The following is a 23,836-nucleotide window of genomic DNA, read 5'->3' on the forward strand; positions in this document are numbered from 1 at the left end:
AAAATTATCGTGATTTATCGAATTATGCTAAGAAGTGAATCTGTATTAATGAGTCTTAAGTTTTTATTGTTCCCCTGTGAAATTATTAGGAGCAGTGTACTACTACCCCCATATTTTGGACGTCAAAAATCCAAATTTGTTTTAAAAAATACCTCTAAAGTTTTAAGTACTAAGGACCCGTTCATTGCAAATTCTAGCGCAATCCTTCTTATTTGCCTTAATTCACTTTTAATTTTTTTTATCGCTTTTAATCCTCTTAATTTTGTTTTTACTTTTCCCTAACGTTTCGTGTGGTCTACACTTATATTCAATTAATTTTTACCCATTTTCTGCCAAAGTTGTGCAAACGCACCGTTTTAATAAATATTTTTTATTATCACTATGACGTATATTTCTCACTAATTTTATTTTTCTGCTATTATCAAGGATTCTTAAGAACCCCAAAAATTAATTGTAATTCAATTGGAGTAAACACTTTCTGTAGGGAAATTTTTAAACTATTAAAGTTTTTTTAAACATAAAATGGTTATTGACAAATGAAATTTTTTGAAAATGTCTAATTATTACTTTTGAGATAAATTATCATGATTTTATGATGGATTAAAGTTGCAAATCAGTAAATGAAAAAAATATTAAAAAATAAAAAAATTCATAAGAAAACAAGCGTTCAACAAATGGTTCGTTCATTGGTTTGGTGTATAGTGTCTATACGCACCATTTTATTTCTTAAATAAAATATAATTAAGATATCCTAATGAATGTAATGTAAGCGTTCGACAGATTCCCTTAATTTTTAAACATAAGACTTTTTCAAACAATACGACTTACGCATTTTTAAAAAAATTCTCAGGAATTCGAATGATTTTCCTAAATTTTGTATTTCGTCATTTTAAATTGCATTTTTTATAACGATGCAAAAATTGTATACCTTACAATTCATTCATTACATTTTATTCAAAAATTGCAATTTTATATCATTTTGCATTATAAGTAAACTGGTTTATACATAAGAAATATCTATAGTATCTATAAGAACTTTTTTGAAATTTTTTTCACAAAAAGGTTTGGTCCCAAATAGGAAATAGAAATATGTAAGATTTGGAATTTTAAGTAGGGCCTGTATAGCCTGGTAAACAATGCGTTGGGTTCATGTCCAAGAGGTCGTGAGTTCTATCACCGCCGACCGAAAACTCCCCGTGTAGTAAATGGTGAGTGGTGCACGTTAATTCTGTCGGGTCACTAAGTCTTCTATGTTCACAAAACAAATCATACCTCTGGGGTACTGAATTAGAGATTGATTGTTCTCGGGTTCAGCTTGAAATTATGATCTGTGGATGAATAAGTGGATATATGAATGTGTCCGCCCTGTAATAGGCTGTGACGTGTGTGTCATTGAATTCACAGTTTTGGCCAGAGATGGCGTCACTGAAGCACTTCTTCCTTACATTAGCTTAGTTACACTAAGCAGGCTTGCTGACATTGGTAAGTGGCATTAGATATAGCATATGGCAGCCATTATTTATCATATAGCATTATTTATCATGTAGCCATTATTTACCATAGAGCAGGCATTTCAATTTCATTTTTATAGATAACTATTATTTTTGTTATTGTCGTAGCCATTAAGGCACTGGGGGTGTGATCTTGTTCTCCAGTTTCGGCATCTATGGCCAAGAATTCGACAACTGCCACACCCATACGTCACACCCACTTATAGAGCGAACCCATTCATACATCCATCCATTCAATCAATCATCTACAGGACGTAATTTTGACCTGAACTAGAGAACGATCAATCTCCAATCCTCAAAGGCATAATTTGTTAACGGAACATGGAGGACTTTGTCACCCAACAGATTTAGCGTGCACTAGTCACCACATAACTATACTAATTCATTGTTATACTAATTATTTTAAAGTAAATTTATGGAACGAAAAAATAGTTTATATGTATTCTGATTTAATAATTTAAATACTTAGTAATTTTGATGCATACAAAAGTGGAATTCGTATCCTTTTATAACATAATAATATCGGAAGTATATTATAATTATAAAAAAAAAAATAATAATAAAACACTTTGTTCATATATTTCTCGTTATTATAGGTCGTATCTGAGCCGATTTGGGTCGGAGTTTTGATTCATTTAATCCAGTGTTAGAAGTTTCAAATCCTTTATTTAAATAAAGCTGTTCTCAGAAAGCGCCCAAGAAAGCATAAGTGATTAGTTAACTAAAATATAAAGTGACTAGTGCTGAAAAGAAAGATATAAATTATTCTACTTTTGCTTTTAAACGGCATTTTGGAATTCATATTTGCCCAGACTAAAATAAAATTATCTTAATATGAATCTGATGAATATGAAGCATTTGATTAATATGAATCTGATTAATATGAATCCCTTGATTGATATGAATCCCTTCATTAATATTACAACTAATCTAGATATTTTAGTTTCAATATCTTATGAAATTATTACTGATTCAAAAACAACGGTATTTTTACATTTATCATAAATTATTTACTTTTCGTGTATATCTTAAAGTGGAAGTTTAATATTATATTTGATAGGGACCTATTTTATTGGTAAAAAAGTTTTAATTACTAAGGGCCAGTTCATTCTAAAGTCTAACGCAGTCCTTCTTATTTGCCTTAATTCGCTTTTCAATTTTTTTATCACTTTTAATCGTCTTAATTTTGTTTTTACTCTTATCTAAAATTTCGTGTGGTCTAATTTTAGATTCACTTCATTTTAACCCATTTTCGGCCAAAGTTGAGCATACGCGCCATTTCAATAAATATTTTTTTATTAACATTGTGGGGAATTTTTTTCACTAATTTTATTTTTCTGCAATTGTCAAAGGCTCTTAAGACACCCAAAAACTAACAATAATTCAATTGGAGTGAACACTTTCTGCTGAGAAAATTTTTTATGCTATTGAAGTTTTCTTTTAACTTAAAACGTTAAATGACAAATGAAATTTTTTGAAAATGCATAATTATTCCATTTGAGATTTATCATTATGTTTTTATGATGGATTAAAGTTGCAAGTCAGTAAATAAAATTAAAAAAATCATAAAAAACAAGCATTCAGCTAAATGGTTTGTTCATTGTTTTGGTGAATGGGTGCCTATACGCCCCATTCTATTTCTTAAAAAAAAATTCATGCATGAAATTTTTTTTGTGTCTTAATGAATGTAATGTAAGCATAGTTCAATGAAAATAACACCACATTTTATAGAATTTCTATGCTTGGCCTAAAATAGGAGAATTGAATGTGGTGTTTGTGGTAGGATAAGAAGAAATGTCTCATTCAATTAAAAGAAATCTTCATTTGTTAAATAATCACACAAGCAAACTTTAATGCATACTTTTCAATTTATTTCAAAAGAAAATTGTCCCAATTGGGGAAACATAGTACTTTTTTGGCAATGTATTTTTTTATTGCTGCTTAAAAACTCTTCATAAATTTATATTTATTGAACGTTGAAATTATAAATATTTCAGTTTTTTTAATTTTGAAGGTATTGCCCAAACGGGGCTATGTAGTTACTTTACGAGCATTGTAATGGTATACCGGACAAATGTAATCCAGGCAATGGCACTTGATCTTTAAAAATAAACATCATTGAAGGATATATTGAGAAAATGTCTGACCAAATCATTTAAATAAATTTATTTTTAATTGCTTTAAGTAGAGAGGCACAGCATACGACCTGAACAGCCGTATGTATAGCCTGTGGCAGCAACCTAAACATAATTTTAAAAATTAGCAATTTTAAAAAATAAATAAAAAAAAGTTCGGAAATTTTAAATTGCGCAAACAGGCTGGGATAGCCTGGTTGGGATAGCACCGGGCCCATTTCAAAGAGTTCTTGGGTTCGATCCCAGCCTACAATGGTTACTGATGCACATTAAATCTGTCGAGTCACAAAATCCTTCATGTTCCCATAACAAATCATACCTCTGGGGGTACTGATCCAGGAGTTTCCTTGTCTTCTGGATTGGTTCGAAATTAGGAGTTGAAGATTAGTAGTCGTAAACCCAAAAAACTGGGTCGGATGTTCTACGACGGATTTAAAATAAAATAATATTGCGCAATCAAATTTTTGATGCACAAAATCTCAACCAATGTAGTTTCTCAATGGTTAATGCTACGGATTTACGCATAGTTTTGTAAATCCCAATATTTTAATTCGACATTATTATTGACCCTCTTCGTGTGTGGTGATTTCGTCGAAAATTCAATGACTTTTCGATAATTATTGCTACCCATTTTCACGTAGTTTCTGAAATCGCGATTTTTTTTTTTATGAAATCGAAATATGTTCTAACATCTTGAAAGTTATGAGACGCTTTATTTGAGTAAACAGCATCATAAATCTAAATGACTTTTGATCATTTTTTCGGCAGTTATTGCTGCGCATTTCAGCGTAAGTTTTCAAAATCGCGATATTTTTAGCACGACATTATTGTGAATTGCGAGTAACGATTCACTCATTGAGCTACCCATTTTTTGAAGTGGTTTATTTGTGACGATTTTATCGCAAATCAAATTATTTATGAATCGTTATTTTAGCAATTATAACTGCTACACACTTCAACAAGGTTTTGAAAGTCCTCATATTTTTTATGCGAATCGCGCACATTTCAATACATTACTTTTTGACGCTAGTTATGCCGATTTCATCGTAAATATAAAGGGATTTTAATAGTTTTTTTCGGTAGTTATAACTATTAAAATCCCTTTTTATTTACGATGGGAACCTACGCCTTTCCCCACGGTTCAAAACATCCTCATATCTTTATTGCTATATTTTCACGGCATGCGAGTTTTGAATCGCGCATTAAATTAATCACTCACTTGCTCTGTGTCGATATCAACGCAAATATAAGTATTTTTTCGCACGTTTATTTTTTGACAGTTGCAATTTAAAAGTCACACATCGTAATTCGTATTCTCGCTATCTAAAAATTGCATTTCATATTAACATTAACGAGATTTCATACTAACATTAAAAATCATCTATCGCGATTCGTATTCTTGAGATTTAAAATCACAAATCGCGATTCATATTTTAGCGTTTAAAAAATCATACGTTATTACTCTTCTCGCAATTCAAAAATCCCACAACCCCGATTTATATTCACGTGATTTAAAAACCACATATCGCTATTCATATTCACACGTTTTAAAAATTATACATTGTGAGTCTTCTCGCAATTTGAAAATCACATATCTCGATTCGTATTCTCGCAATTTAAAAATCTGGAAAGGAAGAGCTCAATATGGGACAAATTCCCAAACTAATTAAGTTATATGCCCTAAAATTAATACTGACCACAACAGCTTCTGTATAAATGAATTTGTCATGTTCAAGGTTAAGGAGCAGTCTTTAAACAAAATCATTAAATTTTCATTTAATAACCCGAAAAAGCTATCACATGATCAAGTAGATCAAACCATCACAATATTTTAAAGTGTTTAAAATTGTGGAATATGCCATTAAGAAAATTTTTTAACCATTTTACATCATTTATAATTATATGCAGAGAAATGATTTGTATATCATTAAATTTTAACTGTAAAAAAATAATAAATTTAAGTATCATAAAGTAATGCAAATTTTAATTTATTGCTAACACACGTGAATTAATTGTTAATAGTGTTATGTTTAAAAAGTATGGGTCATAAGGAATTGTAAGCAAGTATCTTATAGTTTTTTTATTTATTAAGGAAATAGTTCCTTCAAAATTAATGTTTTCTTTCTTTCCTTTCTCAGCCCTTTGCCCCTTTCTCAGCCAAAAATAAATCTTTCAAAGTTTAAGTATATTCCTTAATAAATGTTGAATCTTATTTTAAGCTGCAAGGGTTTCAATTTTAATCATTTTTAACGCTAAGAACTTTCTTTAAATCAAAGTATTTAATTTTCTTTAATGTTGATAACTAGAATATTAATTTTTTTTTAATTTAATTCACTGAACAAATTTTTTATGTTAAAATTTATGATTAAGTGGACTTAAGTATTATATAATGTGATTAAAACAAACATGAATATTCCCATTGTTTTTAATTATTTTAATTTAATCTGAATTTTTTTCCTGATAAGTTTATTCTGATTGTATTTTATTTTCTAAGTAATCAATTTCAAAGTTTTTATTTTTATTTTAAACGTTTAAAAATATTTAATTTTATACCAACGTATTATTACAAGGTTAACTGATAAAAATAATTTAGTGCCTTGAACAATGATGTTTATATAGTAATCACTACTTACAATTACTAAACATGTTTGTCTAAGTACTTTGGCTTGCAGCTCTTCGTTGGTTAATCTGCTGTCCATGTGGCCCTTCGTTCAAAAAGATTGTGCACCCCTACTAATATAATTTGAAGATGCTCATTTGTTATAAAATAAATTGAGTGAAGACGTATTTTCGGCTAATTATTTATCAAACTTTTTTTATGCATTATTATATAGTTAAAAGTAATGTGAACTTTCCATTTTTGAATTATAACAAAGATTTTACAAGATTAAAAATTTCGATCGCTTCAAAAAACATATTAATGGGAAATAACAGTCGGCATGTTTCAAGCGCTCAAAGCAGGCGCCCGTTTTCAAGACAAGCCGAACGTGAATGATAAGAAACGTAAGTTTAAAATAAAACAAAAAGTTGTCCACAAAAAATGGAAAAAATAAAAGTGAGAAACAGAGCTAGAAAAAAACCACAGTACTCGAGAGAGACAAGAGAAACCACAGTGACCGTGAGAGACAAATCAAGGTAAAATGCATTTCCACTCGTTATGGAGAAGTGGTGAGGATCTGATATCGTTGAGAGGGGAATAAGCATTTATTTGAATAAAATAAGATTCCAAGATGAGCTTATGTGGCAGTGATGGAAATAATTTCGACATCGTCGAAATTGAATTTATGCCCATAATTCCAACAGTTTGCTGCAATGGATGATGTTTTGATAGCAGGCAATTATGTTTCTTTAAGTCTAAATTTTAAAGCGCGTCTAGTTTATCCGATATAGCAAATCTCTCACTGACAATGAATGTAGTAAATACCACAGTGATCATTAAAGCTAATAGAATCTGTAAGAGATCTAAATTTGGTTTTTGTTAAAAGGCCTAATTTTATAACGAACGGGGAAAAAACTGTTAAGTTCTTAAAGAAAGATCTCTGTAAGGATTTGAAGAAGTTTGAGTCTAGTTAGTTTAGCCAAGGTGAACCCAGTATAGAAGCGATTAAATCCACTGTCAACATCAAACGAGCGGAAGAAGGTAAGTTCGGAGGTTAAGTAAAGTTAGAAGGTTGTAAATGTTAAATGTGTGCAAAACGGAAATATGGAATGCAGAAATGTTATGACAATTATGGTGAATAAAATTAATATGAGGTGGCAGAAAGACGGCTATACGCTTATGAGAAACAGGGGTGGAAAAATGGTCAGGGTATCTTTTTTTTTTTTCTTTCTCTTTTGGCTTCTGTGGTTTTTTTTAACTTTTGTATCTTCCTGCTATTCATTCCATTTTTCATAAGCAGCTCTTCGTTTTATAATTCAAATCCCTTTTGTTTCTTCCGATTCACATCTGGCAAGTTTTGAAAATGGGCGCCTGTTTTTGAGTGTTTGAAACATGTATACTGTTATTTCTTGTTTGAATATTTTTCGAAGCGAATAAAGTTTTTAATCGAGTAATATTTTGCCGCTTTAGTTTCCTGAGATTATTTATTTAATGTAACAAAAATGTTTAAATTTTCAATATGCAATGATAAAAATTTACGTTTAATTTTTAAAATGAAAAATAAGTACAAAATTCTGGGACTAAAAATAAAACCATGCGTGCATAATTTAACTCTAATTTATTAAATAAATCAATTTGTTGCCCAATGCGAAGATTACATGCAAAGTATAAATACAAATATTTGCTTACCACCAAATGAATCAATTCATTTTAAATGTTTAGTATCGAACAAAATGTCACAATTTATTTTTAAAAAAGATTAATTAATCAATGCAAAATGCGAATAAAAACTATTGCAAGTAAATATTAAAACGCATGATTAAAAAAAAATTATTATATTATGTATTAAATATTCTTATTATTAATATATTATAATTGATAGAACTACTTTGCTTACGCAAAATAATTCCGAATAATGGAAATTTTTACAATCTTTTAAGAAGGCGCTAGAGCAAGACTGTTTCATTTATTTTATATGAATGCTAATTATGAAACAATTGTGTTTTTATAACTTATCTTTTCGAGAGGAAAAAGAAAGTTTCATAAGATTGTAATGCTAGGAGCTAACTGTTTTATGAACTAAAACGTATTAGATATTCTAATTAGATATTAGGTATTATATCCGGATAATAGATCATTCACTAGAAGTTGGCAGTTGTTTCCGCCTTCATCACGTGGTATCCGACGATACTATTTCTCTATCTTTGGGAGAAGGAAGTGAACAATCCTGACCAAGCTTGCTATTTGGCAATCGGATAAGAAAAATATTTATTTAGCAATCTTTACGTGCATTTTATTAACATTAAATATTTCATAAATTTCATGATATTTCTCTCTTTTGAGTCTATAGTTTGTCCTTTTGAGACATTTTGCTGTAATATATTTCATTAGAGTAACGAAAGGTAGAATTATAGATGATGAAGCGAAGTAAGTGACTGAAAAAGAATTCACCCTTTACGTTTGGCATGCATTAAGGGTTGTCTCAATTCCAAGCACGGAGACTTTTCTCCTCTTACGCCTGCGCCGGAATAAACTCTTCGTCAGAATCGGTGGAGCCAAGTGCCAATTCCTGGTGAACGAACTGTAGCTGCTCCTTCCTTTAGTGGGCCCTGGTTACTCTTACACCAGAATGTCATTTTGGATAGAATTCTATCAATGGATATCGCTGTATGATTCATTGCTGTTTTTATGAGAGGCCGGGAGCGCTGTATTAAGATTACCATATTTTGAGCGCTGCTTATGAGAGATGTTTTAATATCATGGTAGTGTGCTTGATCACTCTTCGGTTGCTTTTATCAGTGTGTGCAGCGTCACGTTGCGTGTGATCGAGACTGGGTAGCAACAGCACGAGAAAGATATTGTCGCAATTACAAATCACAATCGTGAAAATCGATTTTTACATCAAATATTATTCAGGATGATCCGTTTTTTTTTCGCACCGTACCATTCAGCGTTTGCATTTGTGACGGTTTTTCGTCCGATAATTATAATGCAGAAAGAAGTTTGAGAATTTGTTTATTTTCAGAGTCTATAAATTCCGCAATAAGACTTCCTATAAGAGTATTATATTTGTTAGCAGCTGGAAGATGAAACAAAATATCTGAAACTGCCGTTTAAGTCTGTGTCTATAGCTGCTATAATATTGCTATATTTCGTTTAGTCGTTAGTAATTCCTGATAAATCAAAATTCCTTAACAAACCAAAGTTTGATATTATTCTTCCATGTTAGTGGTAGTTTAAAAAGAATACATGCAAATAGAGATTCAGAAAGATTCTGCTCAATTTCGTTTGTCATGTTCAACTTAAAATAATAAAAAGTTTAAGCAAATTAAACTAATTCATGTGCTAACGCAATTTTGACACGTATTTTAATTTTAGAAATAAATTTCTATTACAATTAATACTAACAACGAAAAACTTAGTTATTAAGGGGAACAAATTGCATATTTAAACAAAACGAAAGACCATAAAAGCCAACTTGAATCGTCGCCACGTATTGTACAATCTAATAATTCGAATAATTTTCCCAAAAAGATTGCTTTCAGCGAGCCACTGAAGAGAATATAAAAGCTTAAATTCTATCGGAACAATTTATTCAAAATATTAGTATACAGTCTTTAGCTAAATTATTCGACGCAGTATAAGATTCTGCCGCATCTTTTCTTTCTTTTCGGCCTCAATTGGTCTCCTGACTCAATTTTCTTTTCTATGCGTCGTTCGCTAACTTCAAAAATGACCTTCAATCTTCGTGATATTTCGAGGCTTGAAAATATTTTAGCATTCACGAGGGCCTTTACTTTAGCTTTTTTACATCGCCTTTTTTTTCCACGAGTGACTTTATTTTATTTTATATCCGTCGTTGAACAGCAGACCCGATTTTGGGTTTACCACTACTAACGTTTTACTCCGTAGCCTTGTCATTTTGAACCCAATCCAGAAGACAAGGAAACTCCTGGATCAGAACCCCCAGAGGTATTTATTTGTTATGGGAACATGGAGGACTTTGCGACTCCACAGATTTAACGTGCATCGGTCGCCATTTACAGCACAAGGAATGTTCGGCCGGTCGGGATCGAACCCATGAACTCTTGGACGTGGGCCCAGTGCCCTACCTACAGGCTATCTCGGCCTTTTTTCTTCTTTACACGTGATTGAAGTTTTTCGATTTATTATATAAACACTGCACAAAATAAGCAAATAACTGCGTATTACAAAACTGTAAATCCTATAAGTACAGCACATAAAGTCACAGAAACACAACCGCAACTGACGCAAGCGATAACACGACTGAAACCGGTTTGCACTAGAGTGCCTTCAGTGAACAAAATAAACAAGTAAACAGGTGAACAAATAAACAAGTGCAAACTAGAGTGCCTTCACTGAAGGCACTCGAGTTTGCACTTGTTTACGGTCGTGTATCAATCCGTTAGCATTGTAATGCAATACATTGAAAATAAATATAAATAGAAAGTATATAAAGATTTCCGGAATAAAAACTCATCACATGTAAATTTAAATATATAATTATTGCATACAAACTCGTGCAAGACATGTAATTATTAAAACACTACATTGCTTTCCTGGGACTGTAACTTTAAGAAAAGAATAAACATTATTACAGGCTTAAACTGGAGATCGTGCCGAGCACCCCAAAGGAATAAGTTAATAAATTAAAAAACAAAATTTTTTCTGTTTTGCTTAAAAGCTTAAAAGTGGATAAGAATGTAACTTTTAAATTATAAATTTTCATTATTCATTTCATATTTTAAAGCACTCATTGCAGTGTGAAAACTAATTTGCCGCTTCATTAGCAATAAATATGTTTCATTTGTGTCCATTTCATTTTATATACATTTATTTAAAATGATTAATTAATTATAAAATTTATGGAATGCTTAGTTAGACTATCACTGCTTGTAAATAAAGAATACGTGTTCTAAAAGAATAATTTGTATTTAAAAATGTTTTCTCATCTAAATTAATTAACTTTTCATTCGACAAGTTGGTTCTCTGTCTTTGTCATTCTTTAACAGGGGGTGTAGCGTTTTTAAAAAGTGCTTAAAGGTGCTTATTTTTGATTTGAGTATTGTAAAAGCCCTTAAAGGTGCTTTTTTTATTCAGGATTTGTGATAAGTGCTTAATTTTCTATCTTTTATAAAGATTTTTTTTTCCTTTGCTGTGTCGATTGTCGTTCTAAATTACAAAAACTGCATGATTTTCACAATTTTCTCTGCAATATTCATCAGAAACTAGTTATTTTATTATGATTATGTAAAGTCTTTGAAAATGTTTTTGAATTTTATTAATTTTATGTTTATAAATTAAGAACTTAAAACGATAGGGAAAAAATATTACTGCACAGATCCTAACTATGATTTTCTTTTTTTGGAAAGTCATAAAAAATGTTCTTTGTGTGCTTAAAACATTGTGAACTATTATATACTTGCCCTATTATATATTACTTGCCCTATTATATATTACCCTATTATATGCTTGCAACATGATAGAACTTAGAAGGTGCTTGTTTTTTGGTGGAAAATCTGGCTACGCATCCAGTTGTTTTGAGTTTTATTTGGAAAAAAAATAACTGGCTAAGTAAGCTTATTTATTCAGTAATTAGTTTGTAGAGAATAAATAATAAACTTTTTTTATTATTATTACAGTTACGAATTTTAGTTAAATAATATTAAAAACTATTTATGCATTTTGTCAGATTTTTGACCGTTAAATACGAAAACAGTTTTAAAAAGAAAAAAAAATAATTGGAATAAAAAATTCTTTCGCTTAATTTATACCTTGTTAAACGAAATCTGATATTTATTAACCATGATAATCGCTTAAGACCTTAAGTATGTCCCTGAGTGTCGTAATAAGTTTGAAATATTTAAGTTTTATTACCATGTGAAAATGGTCAAAAGATTCTTTAACATTTTTTAAAGATTCTTTCTTAGATTCCTTTCGTGTTTTTAGCACGTCAGAATATGGTCAGCACTCAATTTCGAAGCGTCACATCATCATCATCATCACATCAAAATTTCTGAATTAAAACTTAACCATTTTTGAAAAAAATTAGTTGCCAAATTAAATTTGAAATTGTAATGAATTCTGCGATGAAGTTGGTACAATGAAAGAAAAGCGATTACTTAAATGTGATATTTGAAGTATGAAAAACCGAAAGAAAAAAATTGTCAATAAAAGGGTTATAAAAGCAAATGAAAAACTATATGGTTTTTCGATTAAAATTTTACGCAGTGAGAGTGTAATTTGATAAATATGGAGTATGTGTTTTATAATATCTTATATAATGTCTTAATCAAAGTATCGGAATTTGAAAAACTCATAGGGGGTTACGTCTGGTCTAAATTTTTCTCAACCCTGGAAGGAGTCATTACATGTCCTGCCTTTTTGATTGTACTATTTATACTGCTGTTTTTTTCTTTCTTTTTTTTTTGAACTATGGTTTGCTAAAGCAACTGTTTTTCTTGCAGGAAAGAGTTATAATGTCAATTGAGCTAGTACAACAAAATACAGGTAACATTATAATTCTCTTGTCTTTTCAATTTTGAAATCTTCCGCGTGTTTTGTCCAAAAATGTAAATTTTTTAATGCCTGTTGCTACCTGTTTCATTTGCTGGATTTTTTTTTCTTTCAAAAATGCAACACAAATGGAAACTTCTGTTGTGTAAACAAGAATTTTGATCATTTTCTTGGCGGATTCGAATAGGAGGTAGCCGCAATCTGAGAAATAAGATTTTAGTGGTTAAAACAGGAGAGTGGTCCTGAATATGGACCCTTTAATATTAACTTTACTTTTTGCGTATTTCATCATAGCTTGAACTTTTTAAGCGAATTGAAAGATTTTTCACACAAAGCTTCACACGAGCTTCGTTTATCCAGAAATAATTTCAAGCAAAATAAAACTCTCAGTAAATACTTATCTTTTATTATTTTATTTAGTAGTAGTAAAGAAAATTGAATTCGTATACAAGCTTCGCATCAATTTGCAATTTTAAATGGTGAAATATGAAATTTGAAAGATATCGTCCGAATACTTACTGAGAAATTAATTCTTAAACATAAGGGCGCTTTTTCATTACACGACACGATAACGACAAAACGGATCCGATTGTCGGCGAACGACATAGGGTCAAGTAAAATACATGGTCAGCAACGGAGCGCTTTTTCACTCACCGATACGATAACGATTATGTCGTATCCGACAAGACGATAACGTTTGTCGGAATCAAATGTCGGTTAGGCAAGAAAATTTCTCCTCAAATCGTGGCGATTTTATTAGTTGTTGTGTATCTTTCCTGTTTTATCTCCGCTTTTGATATCATTATTTTATTCTTTTAATCAATTTTAATATTTTATTAGATCATGTCAAATGTAAAATTCGAAAATAAAAGTTTTATATAATTTATTCTCATGTCTGGTTATAAATTTTTAATTTCATGAAGTTGCATTTTTTACATTAGAATGAGGTTGAAAGACGTAAACAATCATAAAAGTTTCATTGGAAATTTTTATAAATTCATTATATGCTTTAATGAAGGGGTGGTATTTTTTATAATAGTAATGGTTTGATAAAAAGGCAAGTAAAGACCCTTATGTATTTCAAACAGAACTCGATCTAACTACTGGTTTCTGCTTGATTGAATAATATAAAGTCTGTTCCCTGATTCAACTGAAACATTTTTTTGAAACATGATAGAACGGCTTCATAAGATAAATTTGATAAAACTCATTTAAAAAATCATCTAAAAAGATTATTCTAAATGAAACTAATATTTTAATTCGATTTGAAAAAAACGTTAATACTTTAAAACATTTAAAGAATTTAAGTAATGTTAAGTGATTACAGACATAATTTTAAGTGTAGATTGGCGGCACTTAAAAACCGCCAAATCTGTAGCTGCTGTGGCGTTAATACGTAAGTACCATTTCGTACACCCAAAAACGTTTCTGCACTGCTAGCTTTTTTCTTCTAAAATAAAGTAAGAAGTTTGAGACGTCGATTATCATCCGGCATATTCAAATTTTGCAGAAAAAAATCACAGCAGAACACAAGCAACTGCTCACTTGTTGGGTCTTTGTGCCAACTAAATTAAATGAACGCCAATTTACGATACTACCAATAATTTTATCGAAAAATAACATATTTTATTTCTTAAACATTTTAGAACACAACAACATTTATTATGTATCTAACTCCGTTGCCAAAACGAATTCAAAACTAAAACTTATAATTTTTCGAAACACGTTCAAATAAATTATTTAAATTTTATGTCTCTACACACTCAAGCTCAAAACATTGAATGAACAAGAATTTCTACTTCTCGGACTAACGATATCGGACAAGTGAAAAAACAGTTGCTTAAACGATCCGGCAACGACATTATCGTTCACACATTTGTCGTCCGATTTTGTCGGTATCGTGTCGTGTAATGAAAAAGCGCCCTAAGACTTACGCAGTTTTGAAAAAAACGACTTTTTCAAAATTCAATTTCTCAGAAACTATTTGTCTGATTTTACCAAATTTTGTATTTCGCCATTTTAATTTAGATTAATGAAAACGATGCTAAAATGTAAACCTTACAATTCAATTTTTTTCGGCTTTTATTAAATAAAATAAATTTTTATTATAATTTTTAATTAATTTTTATGGAATAAAATAACTATAAAGTTTATAATAAATAATTATTAAAATTTTGACTTGGATTTATCTATAGATAAAAAAATTTATAATTTTGCACAAAAATTTTTTAATTTTCGTTAAAAGTTCTTGTGATATAGCGGAATACTCAAAGAGGTAAAATTAATATTACGAACGAGCAACCTGCATGCGTAAGGTAATCGAGTAATGTTGACTATTTTAACTAGTCTATAACTAAAAACTTTCAAAAATCAACTGATCATTCTTCAAAATTAATCTGAATTTATTAAAATTATAACTCAAAATTAGCTTAAAATGTCTTCACGTGACTCAAAAAGAGGCGGGATTGATTATGACGTTAAAATTCACTTTCTGGACAAGAGGATTTAACTGAACCAAAATTTGTCATAAGGTTAAGCGATGTTGTTCACAAAGTTGTTTTATTCTAATCTTATTTTTGACAAAAATGGGTAAACTTTTTGATATAATGCAAACAGAGAAGGACATTTGGTTTGAGAATTTTTATTCAAAAATTGCTATTTTTATTCAATGTCATTTTTTATTAAAAGTATACTGGTTTATATATAAGAAATATGTATACATACGTAAAATCTTTTTTGGTATTCTTTCACCTGAAATTTTGATCCGAAATAGGAAATGGGAATATTTAAGATAATTTTAAGTAAAGCCAGGTTAGTCTGGTTAATAAGGCGTTGGGCCCATGTCCAAGAGGTCGTGGGTTAAATCACCACCTGCCGAAGACTTCCCATATAGTAAATGGTGACTGGTGCTCGTTATATCTGTCGGGTCACAAAGTCTTTTATATTCAAAAAACAAATCATACCTCTGGAAGTACTGATCCGGGAGTTTCCTTTTCACTGGATTGGTTCAAAATTACAAGGCTACGGAGTTGAACATTAGTAGTTGTAAATCAAAAAACTGGATCGGCTGTTCAACGACGGTTACAAAATACAAAAAATGAATTGGAGATTGATCGTTCTCTGATTCAGGTCAAAAATACGATCTGTGGATGAATAAATGGATATATGAATGGGTCCGCCCTGTAAATGGGCTATGACGTGCGTGTGACTGACTTCGTATTTTTGGCCATAGATGGCGCCACAGAAGCACAAGAGACGCACTTTTGCCCTAAATTCACATACTTTCACCAAGCAGGCTTGCTGGTATTGGCAAGTGGCATAAGAAACAACTGCTAACGGTGATTCATCTATAAATCTAATTCTAGAAATTTTATTAAGAAGTGATCAATGTAGGTCTAAAAATTCTATTAAGAGGAAATCGACGCAATTCTAATTCAACAGTCAAATCTAAGAATATTTTGAATATTTAATAAAAGAAAAGAAAGTGTTTACATTTCAAATTAAAGCTCAACAGCTACATGAAATTCTACATATCGACTGACGATTAAAATTCAGTTCTTTTTCTTTTTTGTTTTAAGCAGTGCGCATGCGCGTCGTTACTTCTACGTTCAACCAGAGTGAGAAAGAGAAAAAATGTTACTTGACGGGAACAACAACAACAACAGAATCTTAAGTTTTTTACTAGAGATGCAAATAATTCTTAACCCTTCATTTATTTACTTTTGCTTACCTTTTTCCTTATTTTTCAACCTTCTCTCTGAAAAACAGCAAAAAATAAATACTTATTCATTTATAAAAAATTTTCTTAAGCATAATATTGAATTAATTCAGGATAATAAACTGAACACGAAAGTTGCATTTTTAAATTTTATGCTATTATTAGCTAAAATATGTAACCAAAAATGCATTTTGCAAAATAAAATTCATACAATTTTTTTTAAAAATAAATATACAATCACAATAGCAGTTTTTTGTGTGTGTTTATATCATAGGTAGTTTAAACTATTTAAAGTGCGGCGTAAAAAAAAAAGTATTACTACTAAAGTAGTAAAAAAAAACAAAGTATGATTTTTATATTTTACTTTTTTAAAGTTTGAATATTGTTGAAATTGTAATTTATGTTTTAAATTTGCTGGTTTATTGACAAGGATTATGTAATTGAAATTGTTTTTTAAAACTTCAAAAATTACGAAAATAAATTTGAAACATGATTTTTGAAAGATTTTTTTCCGGTTGAATTATTTTTAATGCTTACATGGTTGTTGCTAATATTGTTTAAATAGAATTTCAACCATGCTTTTATTGTAAATCAATTCCAATTGCTTAAAATAAAATTAAGAATGCAAAATTGACATTTGATACAAAATACTTCATTTACCAATCAATGTACGAAATCCAGTGTAAATTGGCTGTTAGTACATCACACTCGTGTAAAAAAAAATATTTTACCGACTTCGTTTAATAGCAAAATAACTTGAATAAAGTACAGGCATACAAACAAATTATTTGACATAAATAAAAGAAAATGCTTTTAAAAAAACCCTTAAGCAAACTTCTGTACAGTAATTTTGTCATACATATTCTATAAGATTTTTTTTAATATTTTATATTATTTTATAACTGTCTTTGAACAGAAGACTCAATTATGGGCTTAAAACTACTAATATTAAACTCCGTAGCCTTGTAATATTGAACCCAATCCAGTAAACAAGGATCTCCTGGATCGAGTATTGGGAGAAATTTGCCTTCGTGGAGGACATTTTAATGGAACTAACCCGCAATAGCGTTACATGGAAAGGAAAACCACGAGAACCCCACACGATTAGCGTGACAGCAAGAGAATTCTAACCCATGATCCATCTACCGCTGAGGATATTTTACGTCAGCACTGTGGTCGGCGCGAGCCGTGTGCGGAATTCATATCGACCAGCCATCGCTGGGATTCGAACCTAATACTTCCTATTCACATTTTTTGTTTAAACAATAATCTTAAACCGATTCTAACACATGACATTTCTTAATTGATATCGATAACTTGATAAGGTATTACGAAATCTTAATTTTTGACTTAAAGATAGAATTTTAATTTTAAATAAAATTATGAATAAAGAAGGTAAATAATTGTCAGAAAATATTTTATTTTCTATTTATTATGTGATTCATAACGTAAATTAAATAAATGTATTTGCACTATAAATGGAAGAGAACTAACTAAGAGCAAAAACATGATTGATCCTGATTAATCATAGGTTCGCAATTTGTTTCAAACTTCTAAGACAGTACAAATTTAAATGAATTTTTGAGACTTTCAAATCAACTATGATTTAATTTCAAGTGACACTAAGACTAATAATGGCCATAGTATATCACATTTAATATTCTAAAAAATAAAGATGATCCATTAAATCTTAGGTTGGCACAGGAATTTTTCATTGGGGTGGGGAGGCCACGAAACAAAATTTTCATATTTTCATGAAATTTAAAAATTTTGATGTATGCATCGTATTAATAACTATTCATTTTAATTCTCGCATTAATAACTATTCGTATATATTTCATCGGTTATTTTTATTACAAATTTACTTAAAAATAATAATTTTGAGTTGTACAGTATGCAAATCATTTTACAATTTTACATTATTTCAAATAGCAAAAATATTTGAATAAAATCGGTGAAAAAACTTTTGATATATCCATTTAAAAATGTATAGTTGAACTTTATTTCTCTATAACTTTCCAACCGATTTCCTTTAAATTTTGCATTTTGTCATTTGAAATTAAATACTTCAAAATTATGTAAAAATCCAGATTCCTTACAATTCAAACATTTTTAAACTGCTGTTAAATAATATAATAAAAAGGTATTTAAAATTATTCTTTACGTGTAATTATTTTCAGATAAATGAGTTTTATATTTATGTGCATTATGCTTTAAAAATTATCGAGATTTAGCGAATTATACAAAGAAGTGAATTTATATTAATGAGTCTTAAATTTTGATTGTTCCCCTGCGAAATTAACTGGAATAGAGTACGGCTACCCACATATTTTGGCAGTCAAAAATCCAAATTTCTTTTTTCAAAAATACCTCTGCTCTACGTAAGAATACTACGTTAGGTGAAAAAATGCGTTTTCGCATCTGATTTTGCAACTTAAAATATCGGGTTCTCTATATAATCAGCTTATTTAAAGGTAGATTTTCGAACCATTAATATTGAATCTTTGAAGGCGAATAACCGATCATTAAATCAAGAGTTATTAAAGGAGTTCATTTTTTGTGTGCACTGCTTACAGTATAGAGGTGTCTATGATAATGATGTTATTTTTAATTACACAGTCAGAGTTATGAATGCCAGTGTAGTATAAAAAAAAGAAGTTTTGTTTCATATTAAATCCCACTGTTTAATATGAATCTGATCAAAATGAATCCCTTGATTGAAATGACAGCTAATCGGGATATTTTGGTTTTAATAGTTTATGAAATTATTACTGATTCAAAAACAATGGTATTTTTTATCATAAAATATTTACTGTTCGGCTATATCTTAGAGTAGATATTTAATATTTTTGATAGGTACCTATTTTTGGTTAAAACGCTTTAAGTCCTATGCACCAGTTCATTCATAAGTCTAGCGCAATCCTTCTCATTTGCCTTAATTCGCTTTTCAATTTTTTTTATCACTTTTAATCGTCTTAATTTTGTTTTTAATTTTGATTTAAATTTCGTGGGCTCAAGATTTAGTTGATTTCAACCCATTTTCGGCCAAAGTTGCGCAAACGCACCATTTCAATAAATATTTTTTATTAACATTGCGACGTATTTTTTTTCACTAATTTCATTTTTCTGCTATTGTCAAGGGTTCTTAAGACTTCCTAAAATTAACAGTAATTCAATTGGAGTAAATACTTTCTGTTGAGAAATTTTTAAACTTTTAAAGTTCTTTTTAAAACTTAAAACTGTTATTAACGAATGAAATTTTTTGAAAATGTATATTATTCCTTTTAAAATTTATCATTATGTTTTACTGACAGATTAAAGTTGCAAGTCAGTAAATAAAATAAAAGAAATTCATAAAAAACAAGCATTCAACTAAATGGTTTGTTCATTGATTTGGTAAATATTGCTCATACCCCCCCCCCATTTTATTTCTTAAATAAAATAACAAAAATTTATACACGACATTTTTTTTGTGTCTTAATGAATGCAATGTAAGTATATTTCAATGAAAATAATACTACATTTTATAAAATTTCTATGCTTGGCCTAAAATGGGTTAATTGAATTGAATGTGGTGTTTGTGGTAGGATAAGAAAGATGTCTCATTCAACTACAAGAAAACTGCATTTGTTAAATAATCACACAAGTAAACGCTTAATGCATACTTTTCCATTTATTTCAAAGGCAAATTTTCACAATTATTTTTTTGTTAATGCATTTTTTTATTGCTGCTTAAAAACTCTTCTTAATTTTATATTATATTGATAAACTTTTAAATTATAAATATTTACGTTTTTTTAATTTTGAAATTATTGCCCAAATGGGTCTATGTAGTTACTTTACGAGCTTTGTAGGGAATACCGGGCAAATGTATGCTAAGTATCTTTCGAAAAAACATCATTGAAGGATATATTGAGCAATTGTATAATACACTCGTTTAACAAAATTTAATTTCAATTGTCTGAAGTATGGGGTACAACATGCTCTCTATGTGCGACCCGCGGCAGCAGCCTGAGCAAAATGAAAAAAAATTATTTATAGTTATTTTTTTTTTTAAATTGTATTTTTATTGCGCAATAAAGTTTTTGGTGTACCCAATCTCAACCAGTGTAGCTTTTCGATCGTTTTTTTTTCGATGGTTAATGCTGCGGATTTACGCATAGTTTTCGCCGTAAATCCAATGACTTTTCGTAATTATTGCTACCCATTTTCACGCAGTTACGGAAACCGCAATTTTTTTTATGAAATCGAACTAAGTACTAATGTCTTGAAAGTAATGAAAATGCTTTATTAAAGCTAAATATGCTTTATTATCGATTATTGTTTATTATTAAATGCTTTATAATGAAATGCTTTATTTGCGCAAACATCATCTCAAATCTGAATGATTTTTAATCCTTTTTTCTGAAATTATCGCGACACATTTCACATGGTTTTTAAACTTTGGATATTTTTAGCACGATATATTATTATGAACAGCGAATAACGAATCGCTCTTTTAGATAATCATTTTTAACATGGTTTATTTATGACGATTTTATCACGAATCAAATTATTTACGAATCGTTACTTTGGCAATTATTGCTACACATTTCTTCAAGGTTCAGAAAGTCCCAATATTTTTATACGCTATTGCGACACTTTAATTTTCGAATCAAGCATTTAAATACATCTCTTTTTGACGCGCTATATTTATGCCGATTTCATTGCAAATATAAAGGGATTTTTATAGTTTTTAGGGAAGTTCTTTCTACGACTCTCCCCACGGTTTAAAAAAATCCTGATATTTTTATTACTATTGTTTCAAGGCGCGCGAGTTTTGAATCGTTCATTAAAATAATAACTTAACTGCTCTGTGTCGATTTCAACACAAAAATAAGAACTTTTTCGAACTTTTATTTTATTTTATTTTTTTGGCCGTTAATTCTAAAAGCCACATGAATCGGAACTAATATAAAAGTCACACATCGCAATTTGTATTCACACGATCTAAAAATCGCATTTCGTATTCACATTAACGAGATCTAAAAATTATCCCTTGCGATTTGTATTCACGAGATTCAAAATCACAAATCGCGATTCATATTTTGGTGTTTACAAAATCATACGCTGTTACTGTTATCGATTCCTAAACTCGTTAAGTTATTTGCCTTAAGTTTAATACTGCTCATAATAATAGCTTCTGTCGAAAGACTGTTTTCCAAAATGAATTTGGCTTGTTCAAAATTAAGGAAAAGTCTTTTAACAAAATCATTAAATTTTCACTTAATGGTTCGAAAAAGCTATCACATGATCAAGTAGATAAAACCATCACACTATTTGAAAATTTTGCAATTTGCAGGATAAGCATTAAGAAATTTTTTAAAGCATTTTTTTACCTACGTCGGCCATTTTATGCCAATTATGATGATGTGCTGGGAAACGATTTGTATATCATTAAATTTTAACTGTAAAAAAATGTAATCAAGATAAGTAACATGAAGTAATGTAAATTTTAATTTATTGTTAATACATGAGTATTAATTCTAAATAGTGTTATGTAAAAGCATTGGTCCCAAAGAGTTGTAAACAAGTATCTCGTTAGTTTTTTACTATTAAGGAAAATAGTTCCTTCAAAATTAATGTTTTCTTTCTTTTTTTTCCTTTCTCCATCCTCGCCTCTAATAATTTAGTTAAAATAAATATTTTAAAATTTAAATATATTCCTTAATAAACGTTGAATCTTATTTTGAGCTAAAAGGGGTTTTTATTTAAATTTCAATCATTTTTAACCTTATGAACTTTCTTTAAATTAAAGTATTTAACTTGCATTTATTTTAATAACTAGAATATTTATTTTCTTGAATTTAATTTTATGAACAAATGCACTTTTGTATTATGTAATGTGATATAAAAAACATGAATTTTCTCATTGTTTTTAATTATTTTAATTTGTCTAATTTTTTTCCTGAAAAATTGATTCTGATTGTCTTATATTTTCAAAGTAATCAGTTTTGAAGTTTTTTATTTTAAACGTTCAAAAATATTTGATTTTATGCCAACATATTACAAGGTTATCTGATGAGAATTTAGTGCCTTGAACAATGATTATATAGAAAACACTACTTACAATTAATAAACAAGTTTGTCTAAGTACTTCGGCTTGCGACCCTTCGTTGGTTAATCTGCTGTCTATGGGGCCCTTCACTCAAAAAGGTTGTGCACCCCTACTAAATATAATTTAAAGATGCTCGTTTGTTATAAAATAAATTGAGTGAGGACGTATTTTCGGCTAATTATTTATCAAACATTATTAAGCATTATTTAGTTGAAAGTAACGTAAACGCTCCATTTTTGAATTGCAACAAAGATTTTACAAGATTAAAAATTTCATTCGCTTCGAAAACCCTATTAATAGGAAAATGTTTCAAGCGCTCAAAACAGGAGCCATTTTCTAGACATGCCAAACGTGTATGAAAAGAAACAAAAGTGATTTGAAATATGAAACGAAAAGTTGCCAACGAGAAATGGAAAAAATAAAGATGAGAAATAAAACAAGAAGAAAAAAAATCACTCTAGCCGAAAGAGATAAAAAAATCCACAGAACAAGAAAAACCACAGTGGCCGAGAAGAGCAAATCAAGGTAAAATGCATTTCCACTCGTTATGGAGAGGTGGTGAGGATCTGATATCTTTAACAAGGGAATAAGTATTAATTTTTATTTTATTTTATAACCATCGTTGAACAGCGGACCCAATTTTTGGGTTTACGACTACTAATGTTCAACTACGTAGCCTTGCAATTTTGAACCCAATCCAGAAGACAAGGGAACTCCTGGATAAAATATTGGGAGAAACTTTGTGAGGCTACTAACCCTCGTTTGCGTTACATGGAGAGGAAGACCACCGAGAACCTCCCACTGTTAGCCTGACAGCAAGGGGGACTCATAATCCGTCTACCACTGACGATATTTCACATCAGCGCTGTGGTCGGTGGAAGCCAGATGATTAATTCGTATCGACCAGTCATCGCTGGAATTCGAACCCTGCTCACGTCCATTGGAAGGTGTTGAGCGATCGCGGCTCAAGCATTCATTTGAATAAAACAAGATTTCAGGGCATCAAGATGAGCTGATGTGACAGTGGAAATAATTTTGACATCGAAATTTAATTTATACCCATAATTTCCACACTTTGCAGCAATTGGTGATTTTTTGATAGCGGACTATCGTATTCCTTAAGTCTAAATTTTAAAGGGCGTCTGGTTCCGATGTAGCCAATGTCACGCTGACAATGAATGTAGTCTATGCCCCCAGTGATCATTAAAGCTAATAGGATCTTTAAGAGACCTAAATTTG

General features: G+C 29.9%; 1 long non-coding RNA gene across 1 annotated transcript in view; it reads left to right on the top strand.

Moving 5' to 3' along the window:
* Positions 1-23,836, top strand: part of LOC147816954 (uncharacterized) — a 111,778-nt gene that overhangs the window by 50,344 nt on the left and 37,598 nt on the right. The window contains exon 6 of the long non-coding RNA XR_015429613.1: positions 12,734-12,776. This is a non-coding gene — a long non-coding RNA (uncharacterized LOC147816954). The remainder of the gene's footprint in view (positions 1-12,733; positions 12,777-23,836) is intronic.

This window comes from Parasteatoda tepidariorum, chromosome 1 (assembly GCF_982258835.1).
Source record: "Parasteatoda tepidariorum strain Cologne lab strain chromosome 1, Ptep-v5.0, whole genome shotgun sequence".
NCBI lineage: Eukaryota > Metazoa > Arthropoda > Arachnida > Araneae > Theridiidae > Parasteatoda > Parasteatoda tepidariorum.